Source organism: Osmia bicornis, unplaced genomic scaffold (assembly GCF_907164935.1).
Source record: "Osmia bicornis bicornis unplaced genomic scaffold, iOsmBic2.1, whole genome shotgun sequence".
In the NCBI taxonomy this organism is placed as follows: domain Eukaryota; kingdom Metazoa; phylum Arthropoda; class Insecta; order Hymenoptera; family Megachilidae; genus Osmia; species Osmia bicornis.
Genome location: NW_025791393.1, coordinates 34,238 through 45,263, shown reverse-complemented (window position 1 = coordinate 45,263; position 11,026 = coordinate 34,238).

Here is an 11,026-nt window from a genome sequence, read left to right as displayed (position 1 = left end):
TTGAGAGAGGAGAGTCGAAAATTCTTCAAAGGTAAGTGCCGTGTTCCCGATCACGCGACGCAGATGGAATTTTACCGACTTAACGGCAGCTTCCCACTTACCGCCGAAGTGAGGTGCCGAAGGGGGGTTGAATTTCCATTCAGTGCCGTCGTTAGCTAGCGAATTCGCGACAGCAGTCGAAACGCGAGACGCCTTTTTCCACATACTACGCAGTTCCCTATCGGCGCCGACCAGGTTCATTCCGCAATCGCTAGTGATGGTGGCCGGTATTCCGCGACGGCCACTGAATCGCTTGTACGCTGCGATGAATGCTTCTGCGGAATAATGGGAGACCAGCTCAAGATGGATCGCGCCGGTGGAAAAGCAGACAAAAACCGCGATGTATCCCTTAAAGATTCTACCTCCTCGAACGCGGATGGTTTTTATGCTAAAAGGTCCGGCGTAGTCTACACCGGAATGCAAGAACGCTCGGGAGGGGGTAACGCGACGCGCGGGAAGCTGTCCCATTAACTGTTCCGCCGTACGCGCTCGCTGCCGTGTACAAATTGTACATCTGTTTATAAACATGCGAATCGGGCACCGACCTCCGAGAATCCAGTATGTTTGTCGGATGGTTGATAGTGTGAGCTGAGGACCAGCGTGTAGCGCAAGTTTATGGGCGTGGTCGATAACGAGTGATGTGAATATAGACGATCGCGGTAGAATTAACGGATGCTTTTGATCGGGATGGAGTGCCGCATTACGTAGCCGTCCGCCGACGCGAAGATGACCATGTTCGTCCACGTAGGGCATTAGTCTGTATAACGGACTGGATTTCGCGACTGTCGACCCCGCGGAAAGTGCGGTTATTTCTTCCCGGAAATATTCCTTTTGTATTTCCCTGACCCAATACAGACGCACTTGGTCGATTTCGGCTACGCTTAATGTCGGAGCTGCGATTGGTGGGGATAAGCGCGCTCGGAATTTGCCAACGGCTCGGAAAACCCACGACGTCACGCGACACAGTCGAGTCAGTGTTGAAAAACGTGAGATGATATTAATCCACGACTTCTCGATCGCCATCAACGCCGTGTGTCCACGCACTTGACGCATTTCAGTGTCGATACGATTGTCTGGTGGTAGCTCGTCGGATGGCCACGCTGGAGACGGAAGGCGCAACCAAGGGGGTCCCTCCCACCACACGAGATCACCAGCAAGATGTTGAGGCGTCGCGCCACGCGAGGCTAGATCCGCGGGATTTTGAGAGCCGGGGACGTGACGCCACGTGGCATCCGGAAGAGCGGTCTTAATTTCGGTTACCCGATTCTGAACGTACTCCTTCCATCGCGAAGGGTGGCTTCGTATCCAAGCTAGGGCAACTGCCGAATCGGACCACAGATGCACGGGAACGTGGTCAAGGTGAAGCACTCGACGGATTCGAACAACGAAGCGCGTAAGTAACACGGCGGCGGAAAGTTCGAGTCGAGGGATTGTCACATGCTTAATAGGCGCGACCTTCGTTTTCGCGAGCAATAACGTGGTTTGGATTGCGTCGGTTTCGGTTGTTGTACGTAAATACACGGCAATTCCCATTGCGAGAGAGGACGCGTCCGCAAACCCGTGGAGTTCCGTGGCGACGTTCGGGGGGGCAATTCCTACTCAACGCGGGATGGACAATGCCCGTAATTCCGGGAGTCCTGCGGTAAACCTTTCCCACCGTTTCGCGAACGTGGAGGGAAGCGCGTCATCCCATCCCATTTGCAGCGTCCATAATTCTTGCATAAGAATTTTACCGTGAACGATAACTGGCGCGATCCATCCGAGCGGGTCGAACAGCTGAGACACTGTTGACAATACTGTGCGTTTAGTAACGGGTGATTGACTGCTCGCACTGAATGAAAATACAAACGCGTCGCGATCTATGTTCCATAACAGTCCTAGCGCTCGGTGCGATGTATCTGGATTTAATGCACGTTCAGATTTCGATTCGACTAAACTACTCACATTAGAAATTAGTTCATCGGAATTCGCGGTCCATTTGTGCAGATGAAAGCCACCACGCTCAAGAAGACGACAGATTTGAGAGACCTTTTGTCGCCCCTCTTCGATACTGTGGGCACCGGAGAGCACGTCGTCGACATATGTTTCAGTGAAGAGAATAGTGCGTGCAAGAGGTAATTCATTACCGTTATCTATCGCGAGCTGACGCATGCACCGAAGCGCTAAGTATGGCGAACACGCGAGTCCGTATGTTACGGTAGTGAGTGAAAATTCTGATACAGGAGCGGAAGAATTGCGCCGCCACAGAATGCGCTGCAACGCTTGATCGTCAGGATGAACGCGGATCTGACGATACATTTTTTCAACATCCGCCGAAAACGCGAACGCGTATTGTCTCCAGCGCAGCAAGATATCGGCGAGATCATTTTGCAGTTTCGGACCAGAATGAAGACAATCATTTAAGGAGTAACCGGACGAGGTTTTGTGCGATCCGTTGAATACAACGCGAATTTTTGTGGAGCTGGTGTCACGAAAAAACCCCGTGATGCGGTAAGTAATACGACGATCTGGTTATGATATCACGGGGCGAAACGCGGCGCATATGACCGAGTTGCTCGTATTCGTCTAAGAATTGATTATACGCGTGACATAAAGTTTGATTTTTAGAGAGACGATGTTCGGAACTCATTAATATTCGATACGCGGAGCTGCGAGAATCGCCGAGGTGAGACACGTCACGAGATAACGGTAAGCGAACAATGAACCGCCCGGTCTCGTCGCGCTTATGTGTATTTACAAAATGTTGTTCGCATTGCAGATCAGCTTCAGACAATTGGGACTCACAGTTCGTCGAATACTCTTCCTGAGCCCAAAAACGCTGTAGCAGGTCAAGTAGGTCGCGGTCCACGCTGCATTGAAGACTTGATGGTGCTGCACTCGATGCGTCATCGGGCTGATGCGACGTGGGACCGGAAACGATCCACCCAAGGTGCGTTCGCTGAGCAATGGGTGTGTGTGGAGGACCTCGTATGACTTCCGGGAGCAGCACAGCGTTGTACACCTCGACCCCGAGGATCAAATCGATGCGCCTAGGGCGCGACGGATCCGGATCTGCTAGTTGAATCCCATGGAGGTGGGGCAGATAGGCGACATTGAGCTGGCGATCTACAACGTAATCGGTTAGCTTGGGCAGAATAAGTGCATTTACCTCGAGGTCGAACGGGGGATCTTTGAGCGAGGAGATCTTAAACGTGGAGGATCCCCGGGTGACCACTGTTCTTCCTGCACCAATACCGGACACAGGCACGTTAGCCTGACGACGTGGAAGGCTGAGCTACTGCGCGAGCGACTCCGTGGCGAATGAAACCTCCGAGCCCTGGTCAAGGAGGGCGCGGACGACGCAGACGTCGCCACCAGGAGACGAGACCTTGACTAGTGCAGTTGCCAGCAGCATCCGTCCATGGTGCGCAGCCAAGTGAGATGTCGTTGGTGCGGAGACCAGCTCCGTGGAGGGCGGCTGCTCCGGCTTTGACGGAGTCGTCGTGACGACCGGCTTGGACGCTTCGTGAAGAGTGGAGTGGTGACGGGCCTTACAAGTAACGCAGCGTCTAGTAGAGCGGCAAGACTTGCGATGGTGGGACCCCAAACAATTAAAGCAGAGCCGTTGTTGAGTAACAAATGCTTTGCGCTGTTCCAACGTCTTAGCAAGATATGTCGGACACGATTGTAAGAAGTGTGAGGCTTGGCAAGCTTGGCACACCGTCGCGGCGATCGATGCTTGATGGACTTGGACCTTTCCATCTCGGTTCCGTGAAGTGACTTGGGCCGTTCCCGCAACCCGTTCTATGGCCTCTGTGGCACGAATGTGCTTAACTAAAAACTCATTTAATTGCGTAACTGTAAGAGTCTCGGTTGAGTTACCAGTATGTAGTTCCCATTCCCGCAAGGTGTTAGGGTCAAATTTACGCGACACCCAGTATACTATGATGGGATCCCAGTTTTTAGTATCACATTTAAGACCGCTAAGCGCGCCAAGGACTTCGTTTGTTGTGCCATGTAACCGTTTGAGTTCGTTTGCGGATTCGCGCTGTATTCATCTGATAGAAAACAACAACTCGAGCTGCGTGTTGACTAGGACGCGACGATTATCGTAGCGGTCAGAAAGGGCGCGCCAAGCGAGTTCAAAATTCTCGACGGTAACGGACATGTTGCTGATTAACTGGGCCGCTTCACCCGTGACGCTCATTTTCAAATAATGAAATTTCTCCACGTCGGAAATGGACGAGTTTGCGTTAATGATGGAGTGAAATAAGTCGCGAAACGGCGTCCATTCCTTGTAAATTCCGGAGAAGTGAGGTAATTCAAGTTTTGGTAAAGAACGTGATTGAGTTACTGACCGTTCGCCGGGTGCGATGAGATGAGAATCTGCGCTTCGAGACGTTGGAGCGGCCGGTGTGAAGCGAGCCAAATAGTCGTTGAGTATTGACTGATTTTCGATGACCATTTCTTCGCACTGAGTTCGAAGATCGTCGACGAAATAACTCAATTTTTTCGTGGCCTCAGTTTTCTGGTCCGAAAGTGTTGCGTGATTGTGCTGGAACGCTGCCCAGTTGTCCGTCAGAATAGAAAGACGTGCTTTGACGTAGGTTTCGGTGATATTGGCTTCGCCCTTTTTTTTCAAATTAATAACTGTCCGGCTGATAGAGGTGAAGAGTTCTTGTTGTCGTTCGATGAGACCGCTGATTGTAGACATTGTAAAAAAGGGAGACTAACCAAGGATTACGAATTTAAAACTTTTCCGTTGAGTTGATCGGCACTGATATTCACGCAAGGTCGTGCACGCGCGTTTGAACTGTGGCGTGTAACGGAACGCGGTTCACGTGTTGTTCGACACTTTTGTAAAAGCAGTTTCCACTCCCGTATAATGCCGGAAAAATCCGGCTCGAAGGACCAGAATGTTTACGCTTTTCGGTACGGGAAGGAAAATAACGTTAGGTCGATAAAATAAGTCCACGTCGGAACACTGTCACAGTTCACACAATAGGTCGTTTATTACAAGCACATAAATTATGCTACAATCGAACACTTGTTATGATCAAAGGAAAATATGTAAACTATTGTATAATGGAGTAACGCTTGGATTAAACGCTGTACGATGCCTTGTATCTATCACCGAATAACGAATAGCTAATCACGCATAACGAATACCGGCTGCCTTCCGCACACCTCTATATATAGGTGTCGCGAACCTGCCGACGTCACCGTGCGCCGGCAAGGAAGGGGGAAGCCGACAGTTAGTGGATAGAGTGTTCAAAATTGCGGTGATCTGCCGCAACATTGACCATACCATTAAACGAATTTGTAAGGTACAAGAACCAGTATTACACCACGCAAAAGACAAACTGAGTGATATTGAAATTATATTCAAATGGGGATGTGATGGTACCTCTGGCATGAGTAAGTGTAAACAACGGTTCAAAGAATCCAATGAGAAACAAGAAGACAGCTGGATGTTTGTTGTCTCATTGGTACCATTACAAATGTATTATAAAGAAGATGGTAATAAACTAATATTATGGCAAAACACGACACCATCGAGCACTAGATTTTGCAGGCCAATAAAATTACTATTACAATCTGAAAAATCTGAGCTAATAAAAGCTGAAACAAAAAAAATAGAAGATGCAATAAAAACATTAACTTCCACAAAATTAATGATAGCAGCGAAATCAATCGAAATAAAACCAATTCTCGTTTTTACTATGGTTGATGGTAAAATTTGTAACAGTTTGATGAATATGTCTACTGTTACGCCCCGGCGGAAATCTTGAAATTTATCCGCCTTGCGTCCCTTATCAAGCCCTTTGGGGTTCCGAGGATTTCTCATGTAAGGGTCGTGAGGTGGGTGTTTCACTTTTCCGCCAATCTTTTCATTCCTCCTCTACCTTGTACATCCTTGACAAGCCTTTCGAGGTTCCGAGGATTTCTCATGCAGGGGTGTGCAAGGAAGAGTTTGAGTTTAATTCTTTTCTATTTTTGACTTCTTCTATTGCTTTCTCTTCTTTATTCTATTCTACCCTGGAATCGTGTATCTTGTCAAGCCCTTGGGTTCCGAGAATTTCTCATGCGAGGTACACGAGGAAAGGTTATTTCTGTTTCCTTCTTTACAATAGTTTACGTGACCCTCCTTGAAACTATCGTCGCCAACCATAGCTATACAAGACAGTTTACAATCGGGTAACGCACAAAAACTCGCGTTAGCTCGTAAGAGAGAGAGAGAGCCGTTAGCACAACACCAGCGCTACGCAGTTATCCAGTGCTTCGCATTCCGGGAATTTCCCTTGGTAACTGCGTAGAAACGGGAAAACCGTAATAACTTCCTTGTCGAGGAAACTCTTTCCCTCTCATTTGCACAAAGCGTCAGCCGGTCCGATCAGGATCATTATTACCTGACCGAATGATAGTGTGAAAAGAATGGATGGATGAATATGAATTTAAACGACGAAACTAAAATAAATGAGAACCTTTACAAAGCCTAACGTCGCGAACGTTCGACCGCCGTTCGAAAATCAAGGGTCGTTCGAAGCGATAAACATTATTGTATTCGAAATTCTAAGAACTACCTAGCGACAACGACGAATTTTGAACAAAGGAATGTTCTGGTAGAAATGTTTAAATTCGTTGCTAACGAAATGTCGATTCCACCGAAATAATTATGCGAAAGATTGTAAATGTATGCATAATCGGCATTGCGATCATCGTAAATGCATCGTCCGCTTTTACGCTGATAAGATCTTATTATAAATCAGGAAAGATAAATAATTCTGATCCTGCTAAGGGAAAATAAATGGATAACGGTTTCAATTGTTAAATTATATATCTCAATTTCAAGACCATTCGTGTTTTAGTCAAATTAATAGTATCATTTAACAGTTCAACATTTGGATATTCAAATTAAATCAATAGCTGTAAATTAGCAATAATACATTTAAAGGAAATACTGCGTAGTTTCTAGAAAACCGTTGAAACTATTATGGCGACGTAGTAGAAAGGAAAAGGAACACCAAAGAAAGGGGATGAAGAATCTTCGTCTAGCTCGCGCGTCTTAGCCAATCACCGGGCACGCGACACTTCCGAGCACGTGCCACGATTCGTCAATCCGTCCCCTCCAAGGACGATGATCGCGCGACGGGCCCTTCGCCCGTCGATCTCGCGCAAATTTCGACACTCTTGATCGATCAATCGTCGAGGTACGTGATCTTGAGCCCGTGTGTCCGAGAGACAGAGTTGTTCGGAAATCGCGACAGTTTTCCTCTGCGGTAAAGTCCTCCGCGTAGCGAGGCCGAGTGCCGTGCGAGTAGAAATCGTCGGAATCTTAACAAGGACTCATAGACGCGCACGTTAAACCTTCCTTCTCCCTAATTTGCTATCTTTTCTTTCTTATTTCAAATCGTTTGCTCGCGTATAATTCGTATTAACTTCATTCCGGGTAATTAAATACTAATATATTCTTTTCCGTTCGTATTAGTTTGTCTCTCGTCGACGTACTCGTTCGCTTAATTCATTATCGCCGCGACAAGTGCAGTGTTCACGATCCTTACCGTTCTTTGGTGTTCCAGAATATCCAGCGAGCATTAAGATCACTACAAGCAAGTTGTTATCTTGTATTATATCAAACAGCGTTTCGGTAAGTCGATCCGTTTACCATTTTTGAACACGACGACTATTTATTGGCAAAACGGGCGATCTGTCCAGCCCTTCTTGGGTTCCGAGAATTCCTCCGGTCAGATCGTTCCAACGTTTGAGGTATTTGATAAATACGTACAACTAAAACTTGCGTTGCGATTCCGTTTTTCATAATTCATTTGATATTCTATAAAAGGGGGCACCTTAGTCCTGCCCTTTCGAGGGTGCCGAGAATATCTCTGGCTAGGGTGTATCCTCACGGCGGAAATACGCCAAATTTCCAAATTAAAATAGGGGAAGACGGGATCGCAACAATCATCTCCCGCGATTGTTATAAAAAGCGAAAATCCTCAAGTGTAATCTCAGAGCGTGCATTTCGTTATGTTTTTGTTACTTTTATAAGTCATCTTTACCCTTGTTAAACGATATTTATAAACTGGTATTATTCAGTAACGAGTTACAAAATTTAACATCTTCAATTTTTGACTTTCTAAAATCCGTTAATTCTTGATTATTAATTCTGTTAAATTCACATTCTTGATTCTAATTCGTAATTAAATCAGTTTTACCAGTTAACCAGTTTCAAATTTATTTCAAACACACCAAACACATTTCTTTTAATCAAACACGCCTACCATTACATACAGATTCAAGGAGGGACCCGTACGGGACCTAAAGCGCTGAACGAACCCAAACGAAAGATCAAAAGTTCAAATTCTAAATTCTAACATCTTAATAATTATCTTTCGTCTTTTAATTTGTCGAGAGCGCTAACCCGCTCGAGACTGGTGGCAGCGATACCAACCATCGCGCTCAGAATAGGGTAAAAAGTATAGGAAATTGCCTTTCAATTTTCTAGTTGAAATAGCAGTCTTTCTTTCCTAGTGTTTTTTTTTATTATCCTTTTTACGTTGCGCCGTCGCACGCGCAACGTAACACTACCCAAAAATGTTTTATATGCGGATGTGGACCACGTGATAAGAATAAATCGATTAACTCAGCTACATCCTCGGTCGTGATCGATCCAACAACTTACAGGTTCGGACTATCCCCTCTGCACACGAGAATTCGATGCTTTGAGTGCTTGTTAAAAATTTCATATCGTTTAGAAATCAAACAAAAAAGAATAAAATCAGAGAACAAAGAAAAAGTAGCAAAACGAAAGGACAAAATACAGAAGAGATTTTGGAATGAAATGGGTCTGCTAATTGATATTGTGAAGCCTGGTTATGGTACTTCAAATGACGGGAATACGGCTCGTCGATTTTTTGAAAATCCAGTGCAATCAAGCGCCATAACAGGCATAGATCAAAATTTAATAACCCGTTTTTGTATATTGTTACAAGCTATTTCATGTGGATATGAAGTAAATGCAGATAAATTCGAAAAATATGCCACAGACACATTAAAAAAATTTGTACAATATATCCTTGGTATCTCCTCCCACCAACCGTCCATAAATTGCTTGTGCATGGCTCTGACGTTATTAAAAATACTTTGCTACCAATCGGTCAGCTCTCCAAGGAGGCACAGGAGTGTAGGCATAAAGAAATAAAAAAATATAGAGAAGGAAATAGTAGAAAATTTTCACGGGAGTCCACAATGAGAGATATATTTCAGATGCTATTGGTTTCCTCTGACCCTTTTGCAAATAGTCGTAGAAAAAAACAATTAAGTCAAATTCGAAGCTATCAACTGAAGTCTTTTCGCTATTGTTACATCCTAGAGTCACCCCCCTAGAGAGACATATTTTTTCGCGACCTACCTTACCGACCGATGGTAATTTTCACGCGGGCAACATTTGTTACCGACCGATGGTAATTTTCATATGGACAATATAAGTTACCGACCGATGGTAAGTTACCGACCGATGGTAAGTTACCGACCGATGGTAAGTTGCCATCCTCAATTACCATCAACAGAAGGTAATCCATCGACATTCAAAAAAACATATTATTTACCATCGATAAATCATAGGGTCATTAAACTCACTTACCGATACACCTATATACATATATATATCAATCGTTACTATTTTCCATTATTATTGTTATTAGCAATTATTATTACAAATTATTACATTATGGTATATGCCTATACTAATAACAATTAAGCCGTATACCTATATATAACATTAAATATTTAAACATAAATATATTAACACTATAAAAGAGAACCACTGCGAATAGAGAGCGTCTGAGAGAAGTATCCAGAAATTCTCACGGGAACTTTCTCAGGCGCCTCAAGTATCGAAACTCAGCGTCAGCGAAGATAAGACTCTTCCGCGAATGCTGAGGTAGCGTCAGCAAAGATAACCAGGTGTCTAAGAATAGGTGCCTGGGAACTCAAAGCTCAGCATTCTATACTATATAAATACAGGGCCCGTAGCCCAGATCTTCAGTCTACCGTAGCAGAATGTTTATGAATTTGGACTTTTTGAACTATGTCCCTCATACCTTGATTTTCTGCCTCCAATGAACAAGATACAACTTTCTCAATAACGTTGCGGCCCTCGTTGGTAAGGAAATCAGGTACGTTTCCACACCAAAGAAGCATGTGCAAATGTGGACTTCCGCTGTTCTGAAATTCTATTCTATGCCAAAAATCGATAACAACGCCACCTAGGCAATCTGAGTTTCTCAAATATTGCATTAACGCGTTCACACGCAACGTGAATTGTCTTGCGATAACTACAGGGTATCTCTGAACCAACTTTAGTCGATCTGCAAAAGTTAGGTTTTCGATTTCGGTAATGGGGCGACCATCGGCTAGTAGTAATGCTTTCAACATATCTGGCCAGTTCAGATCATTGCAAGAGAACATAGCAAACCATGTGGGCGGTCCAAGACTTAGGACCATGGCGATTAATTCCGAACAGCAGCGTTTCCAGTATGATGCCGCTCCTCTTATGTTTCTCATCGTGAGATGTATATTATCTACTAATCCCTGTGGAGTATGCTCCCCTTGGCGCATTTTACATGATGCTGAAATGCTAGCTTTTGCGCGGTAGTATTCAACAACAGATAATGCGAAGAACTTATAATCTGTCCGCTGGAATCGTTTCTCACAGCTCAGAATACGAGCTTGGAAGTAATCCAGTGGTGTTATTGAGATGTCTGGATGCTCTCCAAATCCATTTTTTCCATCCGGAAACAGGAAGAACCAACACAGTTCTTCCATCCTTCTCTCTCTCTCTAGGTTCAAAGGAGGCGCTGTTTTTCTATGTATATTCGCCAGTTCTATCGGGTCATTGTCTGCGTTATTATTAGTATTACTGACTGAGACGACACTGTCGATGTAGGGCACACCTTCGTCAACCGAACGTAACATGCTTGTTTCGAATATAATTCGTGTTTCGCCG